Source organism: Grus americana, chromosome 8 (assembly GCF_028858705.1).
Source record: "Grus americana isolate bGruAme1 chromosome 8, bGruAme1.mat, whole genome shotgun sequence".
NCBI lineage: Eukaryota > Metazoa > Chordata > Aves > Gruiformes > Gruidae > Grus > Grus americana.
In genome coordinates, this window is record NC_072859.1 from 18,354,847 (window position 1) to 18,374,382 (window position 19,536).

At 39.8% G+C, this 19,536-nt stretch overlaps 2 long non-coding RNA genes across 2 annotated transcripts; both read right to left on the reverse strand.

Annotated features, from left to right (window-relative positions):
- Positions 1-3,289: 3,289 nt before the first annotated feature.
- Positions 3,290-7,225, reverse strand: LOC129209418 (uncharacterized). The gene is made up of 4 exons (XR_008578072.1): positions 7,155-7,225; positions 6,071-6,165; positions 5,109-5,187; positions 3,290-3,381 (listed from the first exon to the last, which is right to left on the reverse strand). It is a non-coding gene; the product is annotated as an uncharacterized LOC129209418 (long non-coding RNA).
- Positions 7,226-12,245: 5,020 nt separating this feature from the next.
- LOC129209417 (uncharacterized) lies at positions 12,246-19,321 on the reverse strand. Its single transcript, XR_008578071.1, has 3 exons — positions 19,212-19,321; positions 15,505-15,637; positions 12,246-13,233 (listed from the first exon to the last, which is right to left on the reverse strand). It is a non-coding gene; the product is annotated as an uncharacterized LOC129209417 (long non-coding RNA).
- Between the last annotated feature and the right edge of the window lie 215 nt (positions 19,322-19,536).

A 19,536-nucleotide genomic window follows, 5' to 3' on the forward strand; every position in this document is an offset into this window, starting at 1 on the left:
TTGAGTCAATTAATTGTGGTCTTTTATAAATTATTTGGAAAATTAAAAAACAAAACAAAACAAAAACCCAGAGAGTAGTTCATACTAACTCACATCAAAAATCATTCCAGAACTGACATTAAGTAATACAAATTACATATTTTTATTTTCTACTCCAATTATGATAGGCAGACTCTTCTGCATTGTTCATGCTATGATCTCTTACCTCTTTTGAAACATCTGCTCTTGCCCCAGGTCAGAGATAAGAGATGGCTGATGTAGGATGATTGCTTCTGTATTTCTAAGGCTTTGGCCACAAGCTCACCTCCAGGCATGGACAGAAATGGCAACAACCACCTGTGGTACCACACTGGCAAACCCATGGTCACACATTAGAACTGCTCCTTGCAGTACCTGGTTGCCCTACAGCAGAGACTTGGCTATACAGGATTGTGCTGCTGCTGCCACCGAAGAAAAAAACTTGACTGTGTGATGTTGGAGATGATACTGCTGGAAGGCAGAGCTCAGCTCTGCTTCTTCTTTGCCCTCCTCCCCTTCCTATGGGATACTGCACTGGGCTTCTGCCTTGTCCCCAACTCCTCGTTCTTGGGGTGACAACGTTCAGGTTTGCTAGCTTTGCTGAGGAGCCTTGAGCCAGCTCTGGCTGTCACACATAGTCTCTGCAACCCCTCATTTAGCCCATGGCTGTGAAGTGATAGAGGCTAAGATTTTTAAAAAGTCCTAGAAAGTCACTGTGTGACTTAGGTTATATCTAGTTATCCTGATATATCTTTGTCTGGGATCTGCACAGAACCACTTCGTTTGCATTCACAGCAGCAGATTTTCCTCTTACTCCAAGGAAATCTTAGGGTCTGGCTTTGTGCTCCTCACTTACAATCATGGTCTTGAGAAAACTTTTTTTTCCCCCCCTCTGGGTAATGTCAAAACACCAAGTTTTCTTACAAACCAAGAAATTAGTTACAGAACATGAGACGAAACTCCAACTCTATTCATCTCCAATTCCTGACTACAAAGATTTCACCACCAGGTGTTTCAGCAGAACTCACAGGTCACCAAACCCACCAAATGTTTAAATCAATTACATCTCAACATATAATAGTCCTCATGCTTCAAAAATATGCTTGGAAGCTGCCAGAAAAGCAAATTGATTTGAATGTATTATTTACTATTACGGTTTCGACCAGTAAAGTCTATTCTGTCTTCAGAGTGACAGTAAGAAACAATTACTGAAAAGGATACACAGTTCTCTAATTTAGTTTTCAATAGTTGATGAAAGCAATGGGAAGTGTTGAGTACGCTAGGTCACAGAAAAGTCATTTTGGTAGACTTCTGCTCCCCTCTGACAAGTAATACACTGAATAAGGATGGTCCTACACAATGCCTACCCATGCAAAAGCTTGGTTTCTTATTATTGTTGAACACAGCAGAAATCTGCCTGCTCACTCTGAGCAAATGTTTCTCAATCAATAATTAAGTAACTTTAAGGTCTAGATCTATACAAAGATATTGATATTTTCACTGAAAATGAATCAATATGAACAGGGTAAAGCATCTGAGTAAGCCTTTTTAATGGCAGTGTTTTGGCTGTGAGAAGTAAATTAATTGATTAAATGAATGACAAATATTGGACAACCAAAGTAAGTCTTTTCACGCTTTCACAAACCTTTTAAGCAACTCATTTCAATTCTTTTGTTTCCCATCTTTTTTCCAACTTTGCATTTTTCATAGAATTTACAGGCCTTCCTGTGAGTATGTAATGGTAGTCATGCCTGTTTTATTTTACATTAATAAGGAGAGTTCAGATGAATTGTGGCAAAGGAAAAGAGCAAGCTGAGACTTATGGAAGGAAGGGCATTTTCTGGGTGACAAAGTGTAGGGGATCCTGCTGGAAAGGCCACAGTGACAGAAGGGAGATCTACCAGGAGACTGTAAGGGAAAAATCTACTGAGAGATGGGAAATGGTAAGGGAGAGAAAAATACATTCACACCTTTGGTGTGGTGGACAAGAAATAGTTCTGGATAGATCTTTTCTACCATCCTCTTAAGAATCATATTCCCAGGAAATCCAAAGTAGTTGAACTGGACACAAGGACAAAACTTTCCAGCGGTTCCCACAGAGATGCCTCTACTTACAAAAACCTCAACTTGCTCTGACAAACTTTCTGGACTCTCAGCGCCCTGGCATGTGTGCACCAACATTGACTTAGGCGAAGGCCATGCTCACACTTGAAACCAGAAGTGCCCCATCTTCTGTGGATGAATTTGTAGCAGTTTGCTGAAGGCTTGGCCTCAGGGCTCAGGCCAGGGGAGTGCTGATTCTCTCCCAAGCTCTGATACCTTTACAGCTTGCTCTCTAGAAACAACAGCAGAAGCTCCTGGCCAGCAAGCCCACTCTTAATGATTCACATGACATAGTAAAGCCCCAGCAAACACCTGGGCCCCAGGGTTGGCTCTGCTTCTAGAGGCTGATGGCAGTGAGCATTTTGCATCTTCTTGAAGTAAGTCCGTGTGTCTGGAGGGCCACCGGTTTGAAAAACTCCCCAGCAGTGGGAAAACCACTGCGGTCTGCAGCCTGTCAGCGGAGGTCACTGAGGCTGGATGAGTCTTTCATGCCACTAGGAATGGAGAAGCAGGAGGGGGCAACAGCGAAGAGGCCAAGAGAGAGGAAAAGTGACTCCTTTTTTCCACTCACACTTCTTTCTCATGTTCTGCACCACCAAATTCAGTTCAAGGCAATGCTATTTTAATGCTTGGAAGCAGGTACAATATAGCTTCACCCAGGGCCATCCCCAGAACAGGAATGGAATAGACACCAAAGTTAGGGCATCTCTATTTAGGTGTATATTTACTGTGCAAAGGGAGGGGAGAAATGCAAATGCATAAGTGGGACAGCTGAAATGTCATTTTTTTTGTCCAAACATCTTTCTAGTGGAAGAGACAGTTAGCTTTCCTAATCTCCCTAGCCTTTCTTTTCCCTTTCTTGTTCCCTTTTACCCTTTTCTCTGTTTTATTCAAGTTCATAGTTTTTTACCATTAAGCAGTGATTTCTTTTATAGTAGAGAGGCAGTTCAAAGAAACGTAAGCCTTGCACTGGCCCTTTGTGTGTACGCAGCTATCAAGTGGCAGCATAGGTTCTTGGGCCATTACTTTTGTTGCTGGTCATAGAATAATTCTCTGCTGCCCCATAGCTCCTGCGAGCTATTGTTGGGAGCTCAATTTTCTGAAAATATTTTTGAGCTGGTTTTTTTTTTTTATTATTATTATTAAATGGACACACATTCTCATCTGTAAAGGTTGAAACTCCACTCTTCCATCTGTCTCTGCCCTTTTTGGAATTGTATGTCCCCTGTGGTGTGCAGCTCAGAAGTGTTCACTTATGTACTGGTAAGAAAAAAAAACAAGAAATGAAAAGAATGAATGTGTGACAGGATGGAAAATATTGAACTACAAAAATGATCTCAAAACTGCACAAAAAACTTGCACGATACAGGCAGATCCCACTCATAAATAAATATTAATCTACCTTGCATGTAAAATTGAACATTAATGTTGGAGAAGGGACATAAGCCACTTTTCAGTGTAAAGATGTTTTCCCCTTTCTTTTTTTAATCAACATTCAGCACTTTGAAATCACATGTCCCATTTTAAGCACTGAATATGTGACTGGTTTGGTTATTTTTTAAAAAATCCTATTTAATATTTATGTAACAAAATCTGATGATTCCTGATGTGTTTCAGTTTTAATCGTAATCTAGTATCACAATCCTAGTAAAAATGAGTGCCTTTGTAGCTGTTCAACGTGGCATAAAAGCTGTCTAGCAGAGCAGAGAGATACAACTTCCCTATCTCCAAAATGGTAAAAATCACATTGTCTGACACTGATAAAACTTTGTTATTTTCAGAGCGCAACCTATGAACTAATTAGCCAACATTTACAGCTCCCAGTCTGGCTGGAATATTATTTCCCAGACATCCAGATCTACAAGACCAGCAGGAAAGACCATAAAAATCAAAGCAGAAATCAGAAGGAGAAAATCTAGATGAAACAGTTGTTGTTGCTTCTTAATCCTGGGTGGGGGAATTTTGTCTTGCATGAGGTCTGTTCCCACCCTATGCATGCAACTAGACAGGGCAACTGTGAGACCCTTTCTGCCCCCTTCCTAACACAGAGCCTCAGCCTTCAGCTGCAACGCCGAATTCAGAAAGGAGGGATGTTGAGTGCAGGTTGGATTCCCTTGCATTTTGACTCTCCTAGATCTATTTACATTCCCTTAGGAATATATGACATTAAGGGATCCTTGCAACTGGCATGCTGAGAGCAAGACTGTGTGCTGCCCCTTTGCTCCACCACCTGGGTGGTCCTGATCTCTTTTCAGCTGCTGCTGAAGGCTGAAGGCCAGCGCGCATTTGCAAATCCCCACACTGCCAGTCATCTGGGGAGCACAGAGATTGCTCGCTCTTGCTCGCCACAGCTGGGCAAAGCAGCTGAAATTGCTGGGGCAGCTGAAACCACAGGGGCAGTTTACTGAGTACTTGCAACAGTAGTAGGTACCACCAGTAGAAATTGTACCGGTGACACATCTTGGTGTCACCCTATGACCTGGTTTGATAGACAAAAGGCACAACTTCTCCGAGCACATTAGCTCAGCTGAGGAGGCCATATATCTTGCAAGAAGCTCTTCCAATGTGCTCTGTGGTTGCCTGTATACCGCTCTGGTGGGACAGCCCTGGCATCCATACTGAACCCTAAGGGCAACCTGAGCTCAGAGAGTTTTAACGTCCCATCTCCTTTGTGCAGCAGGAAATGACTGCACCCTCCTAGGGACCTCTGAGTCCTCTTTTCTGTTTGATCCTAGCACTGCAAAGGCAGTTAAATGCTGGAGGCTGCACAGGAAAACGTGTGCTGGACGGCACTCCTACACGAGGTGTGCTCCTAAGCAGTGTGATATGTGACACATTACACGAGATAACGGGTAAAGGGCAGTTACATCCCTCTACTGTCACAAATCAGCAAGAAGGAAGGAATATGAGTAGATGTAAAAAGCATGTTGAGGGGCATGAAAGAAAAAGTATTGCCCTGGATTCTATCTAGACATTCTTGGACTTACCTCCATGAGAAGTTTCTGATCATGTCAGTTATGGCCTTCTCAGCTACGCACAGATCCTTCTCACCACCTGTCCCCCATCCTGTGTGTGAATAGTATTAGCAAGGACAAATGAATTATCCAGTCATTTTTCCTGTTTTTCTTTGTGGAGAACAGAAAATAATATGGTATGAGTGAAAAAACAATTATTATAGTTGTTGCAAAATTCATTAAAACAATGATTCTTCGCTGTACCTCAAACACGGTTCTCAGAGTTTTTAAACAGCTTTTGTTATTAGTCAAATGAAATAGTCTGCAGTAATCCTTTAACTTGTCTGTGCCAGATTATCAGTTATTTCGAGCAAGTGTTAAAATCTCCATCACTGGCAAAAATGAATTATGTTTTCTTTGTCAAACTTGCATCAACATGCCCATCAAGCTGAGCTGGAAAAGACTCTTTAACAGTACAGCATAGGTGCTTCTGTTTGTGATTGCGAATGCACCTGAATCTAAATTTTGCAGCTACAGTGATCTCCCTCTCTCTCTACAAAAGGTTTTTATTTTCAGCCATATTATTAGAAGAGTTTGTCACATTACAATCTACTCTAAATAAAATCTCATAATTTAGTCCTTTCTTCTCAATACAGTTAATTAGTAAGCCTGATTCTCCCAGACAGTACTTCTATTTCATTTGATAATCATTAATTGTTGTTTTTTGACTAGATAGTCTCATTTATGTGGCTTTCAAAATACTCAAGCAATTACAGCTATATAATAAAGGCTGGAATACAACAAGTAGAGTTCATTCTGTTTGTGGGAAGTAAGGTGGATTAGTTTATCTCTTCAGATGACTTTGGGCCTCAGTCTGAGATGAAAACATGTTTCCTCCATCATTTGTAAATATGCAACGAGACACTGACACAAAGTCCTGACACATTAATAACTTCACAGAGTATTTGGGAAAATGACAGTGACAACTCACGTACAGTTTTCTGCTTTGTAAACAATGTGGACTCATTCCTCTATAGGTTGTAGCTGTTGCTTCAGATGTGGGAACAGTATTCTAGAAAGACAGTTCTGCCTGTAAATGAGAAAGACCAAATTTCAGTAAGATCCCTTACAGGGATTGGTGCTAATCCTTGCTATCAGAATATATTTATTTTCAGTAGTCTGTAATGGGTGAAAGAAATGTGGCATTAAGATGTCTCATATATAGAGATACATCAAAATCTGCCCAGTTCATTTCTGTCTAACCTAAAGAAATGGACAAGTGAATATATCACATAAATTTCACTGATGAATGTCAGGACTCTGATATAATACAAACCCATAGATAGCACTGTAAACAACATCAATCTTTCTAAAGGCAAGTCTGAGACAAAAATATTATTACCATATCCAAGGATGGAGACAGTATGTGCGCTTAATAACACAGAAGAGTCATCCCAACCCAATTTTAGTGGGGAATCAAAACTTATAAACACCTTTTTTCCCAGGTTCCCTAAAGGAAATACATTCATCATTTATACACCCAACTAGTCTTTGGCAAGAGAGAGTGTGCTGGCAAACTGGAGAAAAAGGAAGACAGTTTGGGATGACAGCTGACCTGAGAGGGAGCTGCATGTGAGCAGTGCCTCTCAGGGCTTGGGGTGGTGAGCGGAGCTTGTTCCCAGAGCTGGATTCCAGGGCTGCTGTGGGAGCACCTCAGCCTACCCAGGGCAAAGCCCCCACCCTAGAGCCAGTGGCAAACTTCACATTCTCCAGTGGAGCTCTGATTCTGTCTCATGGCCCTTACTTATCCCAATAAATAAACCATCAGTTCAGAACACCAATAACTAAACATAAATGAGGCATTGCTGGAAGAAGTACCAAACAAATTTGAATGGGCAGAGACACTGTTCCTGCAATCACAGGTGACTGAATACTTCAGAACCAGAGCAATTGATGTTAAATCAAATGACAACACAAATAACCATGAGGTCCAGTGAGAAGGACCAAATCATGGGGAATGATGCAGTGAAATCAGTACTCTAGAGGTACTCCATGCTACAGAGGCGCGAACTCACTCACTTGAGTCACCAGGCTTCTGAGAACGCCCTGAGCATGGATAAATCCAAAGGACTTGGAACTTCATCCTGAAAGATGGCAACAAACCTATTTAGACCAGATCACCTACTCATCTACATGACTAAGAGCACAGAGATTTCACAGAGTCAAGAAGCCTAGACTCTGCCCTGAGATGTTCACATACAAAGAACAGTTGAAGTGTCTTGGACTGAAATGACTTATTTAAAGTAACCTGTGGAATACAGAGAAATAGAAACATTAAAATCAGGGAAGGAATGTTATGCTGCCCATGAGAAAATTGTGAGGTAGGAATACCAGTTTGCCATTAAATTATTATTTCTGTAATAACTACTGAGCTTACTTATAATCATAGCGTGACTCAGACATAAAAACATTTTCCCTTTTCAACTAAATGAAGGACATACCCCACTGTGGTACACCTCAACATGGTTATTATTTCACCCAGCTTCCCCGGTATCTCTTTTGCTTCTCTCCTGCATGAAACTCCCAATAATGCGGAGCAATGGAATGGCAAAGTGATTTACTTGGGAAAGTATAAGGCAAGAATTTACCAGAAGTTTTGAAATAAACCAAGCCCTTCTTTAGAAGACAGAATATAAAAGAGAGCTGTGCATTTGGAGGAATAAGGTAAGAAGCATTAAAAAACCTATCCCTTGTTTTAAGCTTCCAGGCATAAAGTTTTGTGTATATAGACTGTACACAGTCTCCAGATGTTCCGATACTTCGTTTTGCTTTCCCATCTGTGTGGGGTCCAGTTTTCATCTCCTTTGGAGCGACTGGCAAAAGTTTTACTATATTTTAGCAGAGCAGAATTAGTGCATAGCTGGGACAAAACCTCTACTAAATCTCTACACCCGCAAACAGGAAACTGCTTTTCAAATTTATTAAATCCAGCTTTGAGTTTGTGGCACAGATTTGAGACTAACACGCTGTTTGATTTCTCTTAACATGACTAGATCCATGAAGCGTGCATGTGCGTCTGTGTCCCCTCTTGTACCCATTTCTATTGCATTTCACATTTCTGTCAATATAGCCTCCAATATTTGAATCCACTGATAGAACAGATGCAGTAATTGCAAACAGCTGTAAAGTATTACTCATCTTGCTAATCAAAATGACTTTCTGCTAAATAAACCATGAAAAAAGCTTTTCCACCATCAGTGAAGTGGAGTGGAAATGATACAGGCTGTAAAGAGTCCACCATGGAAGTAAAATCAACAGATCAAGTTTTCCTACAACAATGATTCTACATGCTAATGCACATTTCCAAAATTGTTATAGAAATTTCTCTATGTTTAGAAAAATGAATTTGTGTAATGACACAAATGTTCCTCCAGGTATTTTACATGATACCTCCAGACACAGAGAGCTCTGAAGAATTGCTTTATGCTTTCTCAAGATTCATAATCCAAGGGGAGATAATTGCCCCATATGGTTTTGCTAGATGTGCATTACACGCTATAGGGGTTTTTTATTATTATTTTATTTTTTAATTCAGAGTAGTATATATCTACATCAAACATCACAAGGTGACTGTTTCTGAGCTTATGGGAAGCATCGAAGAGGCTGGTGAATCTCCAAAAAAAAGTTTGAGGAAAAAAAAAAATCACTCCCAAGCAAAACTCATGGCTGATAACTTTAGTCGTTTATTAGCCTGTCCCCTAATGAGAAAGCTCCTTTTCTAGCTCATTGTGCTTCAGTTATCCTATTTTCTAAGTCATATTCTTTAATTCTTAAAAATGCTATTAGAAAAGATATCATCTCTGATTATATACTCTTCCTCTATTCCCCTATGCCACTTAAGCACTTATTGCTGTGGGCCACTCCAGTATAAAACACTCCAGAGGAAACAACTTAGCCCTGAGTTATTTCTCTCACTTCTTTGGGTCACACTGAATTAGGAAGTAAGCAATCTTCTCCCACAGCTTTCTGGTACCGTAAATGATTTGCTGGGACCCTCAGCTCTTCTGTTATGAAATGTAACTAGAAGTTAAAAGGCATATAAATTACAGATGTGCTCATTTTGTGGAGTATGATGAACTTCCTACTAGCAAGTTTATATATCTGCAGAGAGGGGAAGAAGAGGGAAGAGTAAATGAGATACCTATCTGATTATAGCACAGGAGCAGAAAGAGTAAATCTACTTCCTCTCTGAAACACTTTATGTTCTCCAGCACTGGATGCAGTCTGCACCAAAGGACTCAGCAGGTTCTCTAGATCAGTTGCCTTTCTGCTCCAGTTTTTGCTCTACTTCCCCCCGCCCCAGGTCTTTTTCCTTTGCCTTGACTCTTTTCTACTGTCACAGTCATCTATGCACATTCAGTGCCGTGGCTGCAGCAGTGTGACCTAATCGCACCCAAGACACCTCAGGAGAAGCACTGCAGAACTTCAAACCACAGCATCGCTGCCGCAGGCAAAAGAGACCAGAACAGGGGAGACAAGGTCACTGTCTAGGGTAACATAGTCTACAGGGTGACATAATACCCTCTATTAAAAGGGTCACTGTAAGACTATGATAGTTATTTCTCCCATGATATTCCTCCTCTTGAGGCTGAGAGAAAACATCAGAAGAACTGATTAGAAAGTCTTCACCAACTCACTCTCATTCATTCATTTCTCCCTCTTGCTCTGCCCACTTTCCAGACAGTTCTTTGATTTTTGAGCAAGAAACGAAAATGGAGAAAGGGGCATCGTTTTATCAGAAGCTGCGTCCTTTTGATAAAGCACATCATAGTGTACAGAGGACATCAAGGTATGTCAGCAGCAATGAATGAGGCTCAGACACCTTCACAATCTCCAACTCTCCTCAATCGCTTGGTAGCAGCATGCATAATTTTCACTTACACATAGACATTTCCATGTTACTTGCGGTTGCACCATTTGTGGTTTTCACAGCTAGTGAGTGCATTGTCCCACAATTAAACAAAGCTACAAAGACCTTTCTGGGTTAGTGAATTGCTATCCATTGCAGTCATCACACAATCCCTCTCAAAGAACTGAAGCTGCACCTTAAATGTATTAACTGTTCTTGTCCTCACTACCCCAACTGGAGGCTGTTCCTGAGCCAATATTACTGCTCAGCCAGATGCACCCTTCCCATTCCAAGCCTACGTTTATTCATGCTTTGTTTAGTCTAAGGCAACAAGGCTTAAAATTATATGGCCTATTTTTGCAGGCAGCAATGCAGTAGAGCCAGGCCTAGATCCCAGCCTGAATCTCAAGCAGCAGGAGGTTTCAGAGTTTTTTTTATCATCTGCCCTCATGCAAGTTTTCAAGAAAGCCACGCACAACTCTAAAATGTCAGTGCACACTTTCTAAGTCAGTGTGTAGCAGTGTGGGGTAGAAAATTTCTTTTTTACAATTTCTTTCCATCTACAACTCTCGAAACAGGCACTCTGGCCCTTTTCTCTGTCCATTGAATTATACATCTTTCACTCTGCAGGCTCTAAGCAGTCTCCTATAGCTCTGAAAAAAATTGCAAACTCCATTTCTCACACCTTACAGCTCCTTTCATGGGCATATCCCCACCGTGGGCCTCATTCAGGTTCTGCTCCATATCCAGCAATTTCCCCCCTACTATCTCAGAGTTTGGGCTTCTCCTACTAGAAGTTTTCAAGACATAACATTCACCTTAAAGTGTGAGAACTGAATAAACAATCTCAGGCCTCCATGGAGAAGTGAGAGAGTACTCCCAAGAAAGGCTGAAGAGCAGGAATGGAGCTTCTTCCAGAGACAGAACCGAGGAGCAGGAAAAGGAAAGAAACTTCTAGGAAAATATTTTCTTTGGGAAAAACAGAAGCTATTACACATTTCAAAGTACTTTTGTCTCGTGTTACTGACATCGAGAGCCCGAGACAGACTGCAAGAATTACAGGAACAGTCAGAATAAGGCTGTGGCAGTCGTCATTTAGGAAGAGCTCCCTTACTGAGGAAAAAAACCCCTGAGATCTTTCCTGAACTGAACAAGAAGTGAACCCTATACATAGTCAGCATGGTACCCAGGAAAAAAAAAAAAAATTATACAGTATGCCCTTCACAGTCCATTAGCAGTATTTGTGCTCATTACCAGTGAGATGTGTTTCACGTAAAAGAGCCACTTGGGCAGGAGGGGCACTTGAGGTAATTAAGAATGTATTTACATTTTACAGAGCCATTGATGCCCTTATGTCCAAGGAACCCATATTAAAAGTGTGCTCAAGGTATTTTCCCTATCAATAAATATTAAAATGGTTAAGCTGCACTTGGTCTGCTAGCTGCCTGCCATGGCTGTGAGCTGTTAGCAAGCAGTAAGAAGCAGACAAAAGAACGTGTCAGACAAGAAACTAATCTTCCAATCTATTTCTCTTTTTTGGGTAAGTTTCCATTTACTATGTTATATATTGTCTTATTTTTATGAATAAAAATAGAATAAAAAAATGGCAAGAGTCTCAAAATTGTGATGGTAAGGAATAAAATGAGGTCTTGATTTAAATGCACTTTTTACTTAAAAATTAGCTTGCAGTGATCTTTCATTCAGTTCTAGAACAATTCCCTATCCTTCTGAAATCATCCTCAAGTGCAAAACAGATCCAATATTATATGTCTATTTATTTAAGCTCTGTCTGTGCCTATTCTTATTGTTGTCCCAGAGTGTTCCTGCTAGACACAAGCCCAGGAACAATAAACACCAATCTAAACTCATCACAAAATCACCTTAAGAAATGCAGAAAGTAACAGGAATTAATCAGCTGAACAGGCAGTCTTCCACTGCAACCCTTGTTATTTAGACAAGTGCAGCTAATATACATAATGTAGCCATAAATAATTAAGTAAAATAAATTACAGCCCAACAAAGTCCACATTAAACAAGACAGACCTCTCTGAAAGCCATGTGGGACTTACTATGTGAAGATCAGAGTAAAAAATGAAAGAGCATGGCTCACATGATCTGTCTGTTGCTCTAATTTTTAAAGATGATACCTAATCATTATAGGGACGCTTGCCTAAGAGAGCTGGACCATGCTAGAGCTGAACTGAATCATAAAACAGAATGAAAATGAAAAATGAGAAAGAAATGAGCACGTACATTTTGCATCATGCTCATGTGGTAACTCTTATTGTCATGACTCACAAACTCAACAGAAAGACAGAAGTCCACCTAGAGCTGTAAATTCTGGTCAGCTCAATTATTTCACATGTTGCAGCCTGACTTAAGTTATTCAGAGCGGAGAAAGGCAGATCCCTGATGCACCTTCTGTATTGCCGGACAGGGTGAAAATAATAAATCAGTCATTCGGAAACATTGTATATTTCCTGGATAAGGAACAGCATATTTCATATTCTTCTCTCACAGCAGCCTCTTGATGGCAGTAAATGGTTTTGCCATTAACTGTCACACCTCAGTAGAGAAGTCCTGCAAGAGAAGGAGAGTCTATTTCCATTCACTTTCACATCACCTGCAATCCTTTCTTCCACGACGGCTGATGTCCCACACCCTCCTGGCTCACAAGAAGCAACAAACAGCTCTATGACTTGTCAGATTTTTAAAGACTACTGGGAGCCTTTTGCTGAAAACCATCAGGCTACATTGACTTAGCCCTACTGGCAAGTCAATAGTTTGGAAATTATTCTGTTTTCCCGAGATAATTGCACTGGGTCCCAGGAGAGGAGATGTGGCATTTCCAGTGCATCAGAGTGCCTTTCAGGAGAATCACATCAGGTTTTGATGTTTCTGACTGTCTGCTTCTCCCCCAAGCACTTGACATTCTCCCAAAAGAAAAAGTGCCTTTTGATGCTCAGGTTTCTACCCATCTCCTACTTCTGTTAAAAAGAAAAGTCAGCAATATCTCCATCTCTTTATCCAGAATAGGCTTTGTGACCAATGGAGTGGAGGAGCAAATGACACAAGGCCTCTTCATTTTTTTCACAGAAAGATCTGACTCCCCCATCCTGCAGATTTGGGTTTTTCCCTTGTATTAATCTGTTGTAAAGGTCTGTGGCTTCATCTTCAGAAGCGCAGCTCTTGCTGAAATCAGGGCCTCTGAAAATCCGAGCCTTGATATCTCAGTGCCTTGAAAAGGACCTGCATTCAGAGACGAAAGGAACAGTGATTAACAAACTGCCTTCTAAATGTAGAAACTCTCATCCAAAAGTGCAGTCATGGTGCCTACCTGAACTGCTGCCCAGCTTATTTCTTGGCTGGTTGGAGAGAAGAACACAATTTGCACAATGAGCATAGTGCTTTCTGAAGATTTTTCAGTCCAAGCAAATGATCTTGCACCAGTAACAATTGTTTGTCTGATGATAATTCAGGACTGCATTGGGCCCAGTAGGTGCAGCCCACAGTGAAAGGCAATATGGAGCCAACCCACCCCCTAGCAAGAGGATGGGAAAACATTTCTGAACACACGTTCAGCATTACCCATTTTGGAGGGAGGCAGAGAGAATTTTATTTGTGTATCTGCCTGCTCTGCTGGTCAGCATGGCTGCATGGATGCAGCAGAAACCTGCCTTCCTCCACTAAAAATCTGGCACCTTCTGAAGTTCCTGAAGTGCTGCTCACTCTGTGGCTACAGGTAGTAGGAAAGCCTTCCCATATTGCACACATACACTATGCACATGGAAAGTCCTGCACGTGGGATTACATGAGGAGTCTCCTCAAAGTTTAACTGAGGGGACCCTTTAGGACTCCTAACCCACTGCTAGCAGCAAGCATGGCTGGGTCAATACCCTGCCCAATGTTTTACATGTCATGACAGCAGATGTTGCAAATTATTAACAAAAGAACAGTTATTCTAAAGGATGGGGACTATTTGTCAAGAGTTAGTGATGAACTGGGGCTGAAGGTACTAAATAAAATGAGATCAGATTGGGAGAGGACTAGTGGGTGAAGTAGCCGTTTTTAGTGTGGGTATCTTGATACAGGAATCTCTCTTGCTAGAGTTTCTGAAACTTGTCGTTATTCTAATAATTCATATAATGACATGGGTGAAGAGTCTTACAGAACATATTTTTACTAGGTACAGTAAAAATGCCAGGCTATCTGCCAGAATTTATTTCTGATTTGTTTTGAGGTTCAGGAAAACCTACCAACCAAAGATTCAAGCCATAGCTCTGTCAAAAGACATTTACATTACCCCTAAGCATTTCAATTATATGCACCAGACAGAACTGTAAGTTGTAAGATATACATAGATAAAATCAGATAATATGTGGCAAATAAGGCATATAAGCAGCAACATTAACTTGCATATCAGATTCTTAAAAAGCAGACACAATTAAGAGACAAGGCAAAGAAATAAATATCCTGTGAACCTTTCAAAAGGCCAACCACATTGTATTTATTTTAATATTGTTTAACAGTAACACTTAATAAAGAGAACATCATGATTGTGTGAACTAAATTTTCAGTCATAATGAATGCTACAAACTTAACCTCCCAAGTTTAAATAGGCTACAATGCCTTGGGAGAGATGCAAGAGGAATTATTTGATAAAGGTGACGGTTTTTCACACCTGCAAATAATGTTTTTCTTCCAGGCTCTCTTGATCAACAGTCTGTAGCCACACATTACAGATATAATCTCAAGACCTTATGGTGTATACTTGTCACTACTTGCATAACTTACTAGGGATAGAGGATCACAGAGATTTTGAACATAATTTCCCACACTACAGGAGATTAAATAGACTACATTTGAAGAAGCCAAGAAGCAGCTACGTCCCCTGGATAACAGAAAGTAAACTTCAACCAGTTTCTGCATCATTTATTCAAGAAGCATAGTCTTGTCTCCTACAAAATTTAGGCATAAGTATCCTGTGCAGCAAGGATGTGCATTTGATTTAAACAATTAATTGCACAGGAGTGGATTTCTGTTACGGCTTTCCTGGCACAAACTAAAATCGTTACATAAATCAGCTGGAGAGTGGCAATTTTACCTATATAAAGATTGATCGAACATTCACAGCTAGAGTTTGTCCTGTTCCCCATACTCATCAATATAAAAGCAGCTGTGATCTGAAAGCTTTTCTGGGGTAAAAGGCAACACTAAAGAGCATGCTGGAAGAAAACCATCACCATATCAGAGCTATTCCCCAGATCATTCTTCAGTGCTACAGTTTCTTCTTCATCCATCATGCTTTCTCTGATTGCTATTCATTTCCTTATTTAATGAATATTATAATGAATACAACACAGTTAAAAAAAAAAATCTACAATGCATCCTTAAGTATGTTTACCACTATATATCCTGAAAGGGAATATTAGCAGCTCTATTAAACAATGCTCTCTTGTTACCATGATAAATGTGTATTCAGTGATAGCTTTAATGCAAAACCCAGTGTACATAACTCACCAACAAACCTAAATCGTGCATCATCTATTTGAAAACCGTCAACTTTTTCTAACAGATAGGAAGTATTTTCCCAGTGAATCTGTTGCTTATTATACTCTGCTTGTCAGGAATACTAGTGACATGGCAGCATTTCCTATAACAAAAGAATAGAGAGAGTCATATCCAAAACTTACCCAAAGAGGGAATATTTTTGTTGGCTTCAGTACTATAGAAAAGCCAAAGTATTTGTCACTTTTTAATGATTTAACCATTTTCTTTGCTTATACACACGTATTCTTATGTTAAAGCCCTTACTCCTATGCTGGTAAATATAGGGTCACTGGCACTGATCCTACTTTTAGTGGCATGTGAGGACTTGTTTTGAACAGGCAGTGTTATTTAGAGATTGTTTGGTTTCTATTCTGGAAAAAAAACAAAATACTGAAGGAATAGCAAGGAGATTTATCCCGATCAAGAAATTTTCTATGGGGATTAACTAGAAAAGTTCTTTCTGAGATGGTTCTAGTATTTTCCTTTGTTTTCAGGGTTTTTTTTAAGTTAATATTAAAAAGTCTGTATTTCAAAATTTAAAAACAAAGAAAAGAAGCAGCTTTCCAACACTGGAATTTTTAGTTTTGAGAATAGTGGAATAAAACTTTTTGATCAATACCCTTACCCAAGTTGAAAATTCATCCACATTCTTCCTTTCCCATAGAAGATTTTGGGGTGGCATCCCTTTTCCAAAGAAATTGCATGGGCAAAAAAACCTGATTTAGCACAGACCACAGCATGCCATTGGACCATTTCCAAAGAGGTTGGCTTCCTTAAAGGAAGAGAAACTGGGGCCCTGGCAATTCTCCTGCCTATTCCCCTGATAGAGCACAGGTGATATATTTGCCTTAAGATCTGGATCTCTCTCATAAGGTCATTTAAGCGCCCTGACAACTTGTTCACTGGAGGTACAAAAAGAAAGAACTGCCTGAAGCTGACCCAGAGCATAGGTTGATATGCATGTGACTATCTTTTCTTGCTGAACACGATACAGCTCCCACAGCCATACTGCAACTTGAAACAGCAGGAATTCCTGGGATAGCAAATTATGGAGTAGCATCACGCTATGTACCACACCAGTCCTACACCTTACTCTTTGCTTCCCTCTGTGCTGTAGGAGACAATCTACACCGCTTTGCTTCCAAGAGCTGGAGTGGTACGGTACCCACTGCCTCTCTGGTATAGCAGCGGGGTGGAAGAAGGGCTGAAAATGGATCTCTACAAGTTAGGGATCCCCCTCCTGTCCATTCAGTAGTAGTACTGCTCTGTGCATGGAGGGTCTGGGGATCTTTGGAGAGGTGTGTGTGAGGGAGGGTGTTGGGCTGGGTAGCGCTCCCAGACAGCAGAAGACAGGCAGACGTGCTCCTTCCCCAAACGACTAGCATTAGGAAGAAGCTCCTTGGTATGCACAAAGGGAAAGACCTGGCTCTTGAGAGTCTCCTAGTGAATTTACAATGAGAAAATAATGACAGAGATTACAGTACTGTGCTTTTAAACTCAGTCTTCAGTACTTCCTCTCCCAGTGCCTATGTGTGTCAGATCCAGACACAGTCCTGCCCAATAAATGTGTTAATAGTTCCTGTCCAAGATACTCAATGCTAGAGATGCTCCTGATTTAGTTGAAGACTTATATTACCAGGACATTTCATTTCCTGCTATAAATGATGCAGTTAGTTCTTTTGGTCATTTTTACTTCTTCAAGTGAAAGAAATAATGAGCCTAAGAGGAAATTCTATGCCTAGTCCCGAGGGCTTGACTCTAGCAGAGCTCCCGCTGTCCTCAATGACTGGAGGGTTGCTGTGCATGTAAGACCTTCAGAATCTGGATCAGTACACTTAAGAACGTGCAAAACTGGTACAACGTGCCAGCTGATCACAAAAGGTGGATCAGAGCTATTTTCATCATTAAGGAACAGGAGCTGCCCTATTTTAATGCTTGTTATACCAGCTATTTTTACATCTCAGTGTCTGGATAAGACATGTCTGAAAGATATGATTTTCAACCAGTGTGAAATACCTCCTTAAAATTCCTTAAGTTGGTGACGCACACCCTCCAGGCACCTTTGAAAATGTTGGGGAGAAATTTGCTTCTATTGAAGTCAGTGAGAGTTTTACTACTGAGTTCAATAGTGCTGCATCTTGCAGCTTTCTACTGACTTCAGTCATTCTGAGTTCTCTGGTTGGCTGGTTTATTTAAAAGGTGTGGGAGGAAAAAGACTGTCTGAAAATAATTTTTCCACCTACAAGGTGATTATTGACTTACTTTCCATTTTAGACCACGCAAAAGTGTCACAACTCAGTAAAAAGTGTGGGTTCATACATTATTCCTAATGTTGTTCTTATTTATAATATATACAACAGAGCAAATTTGTAATTGGACCTTTCTCTATTATTCTAGTTATTCTATCTCATTAAGGAAAAAGGATCAACATAATAAAAGATCCTTTGTATAGGAAGGTGCCTGTAATATTCTACCTTAACAGTCCAAATCACCACACCTTATAAGGGTAGCACTACTGCGTCTAGGTTATATCTACTGCTGAACAAAGAACTGTATACCTGGTTTATATTTTCTTCTGGCTTCATCGAACATTTCTACAAGACTCATTTTAATACACGAAGAAATGGTAGTTCTGTATAGTTTTATCATTAATGTAACAAATGCACTAACTATAAAATGATTACACTAAACAATATTTTGTAGGACAACAGTCAGTCAAGCTCTGAAATGCTGACAAATAAGAGACCTAGCGACAGACAATGAAACCATAAGTCTTTTTGACTCTGTCACACAAAATAATTGGTAAGTGTTATGCTTTCATGGTTGTAGAGGAAATAATATGAGGGGGAAAAAAACCAACAGGTATGGGGTCAGTAACAGCAACCTCACAGAAATACTGTAACACTGCTGACATTAATAATTAAATGTACAAGAAATCTCAATAAATATTAAGTTATTTGCTGAAAAAATCTATGCCAATGGCTTTTTTGTGTGTGTGCAGACAAACTGATTTGTATCAGAGAAATGGGGAATCTCTTTCAGTCAATCTTGCTTTTTTCTCCTCAGAGCTGTAGAATTATAAAGTGCAAATCTGCTTAAGTTGGGCTTTTTTACATTTATAAAGGGCCACACTTGATTTAGCAATACTATTTTTATGTGTAATGACATAGACACATTTATTATACATTCTGCTAATCTTCAGACTTGCATTTTGACAGGATTAGGAATTTATACAATATGTAGACTTTAGGCTGCACATTAAGACTGAAGCACTTCAATACATTTGCTTTTTTGCAGGCTAAGACTGAGTATTTGAAACAATCATTTTGTGTTTCCTGCTTTCTGAACAATGAACCCTAGTAATCCTTCTGATGGTAATCATATTATTTTCTGTTTAAGATTACATTTTGTTTGTACATTTATAGTGTCACTTAAAACAAAATCCAGCATGTTTTCTTTTTAGGTATCTTTTAAGAGGAACAGAAGTGAATATTTTAAGAAAATGACATAGAAACTGAGTTTTCTAAAGGGTACATACTTCCCAGTATGTATTTTATAAATATTTAAATGAAAGATGATCAGAAATGTATAAATAATTGTGTTAACACTTTAGGAACTGTTACTGTGTTCTACAGCTCAGTAATAGATTTCCATACCGAAGAGATTAAAGGACTTACATTTGGTGAATGCAGAAACTGTTCATTTTTTTTCTTTTGCCTATACAGCAAGTTGCATCACCGTTTTTGATACAGGCTAGTTAAATATGATATTCCCATCTACAGAAGGTACATAATGGAAATTGACAGAATGATTTCATTAAAATATTAATGCAGAAATTCACAACATTGGAAACATACAACAGTTTATTTTCATTCTTAGTAATGAGAAACTTGTTATTCATTTGCATGAGAATGGCAATTTAGTGTGGCAATAGAGAGCTCCAACTGCATCCCTGCAGTTTATTGCCTTAGGTTTGCAAACTGCTTTAACAGCCATCAGCCA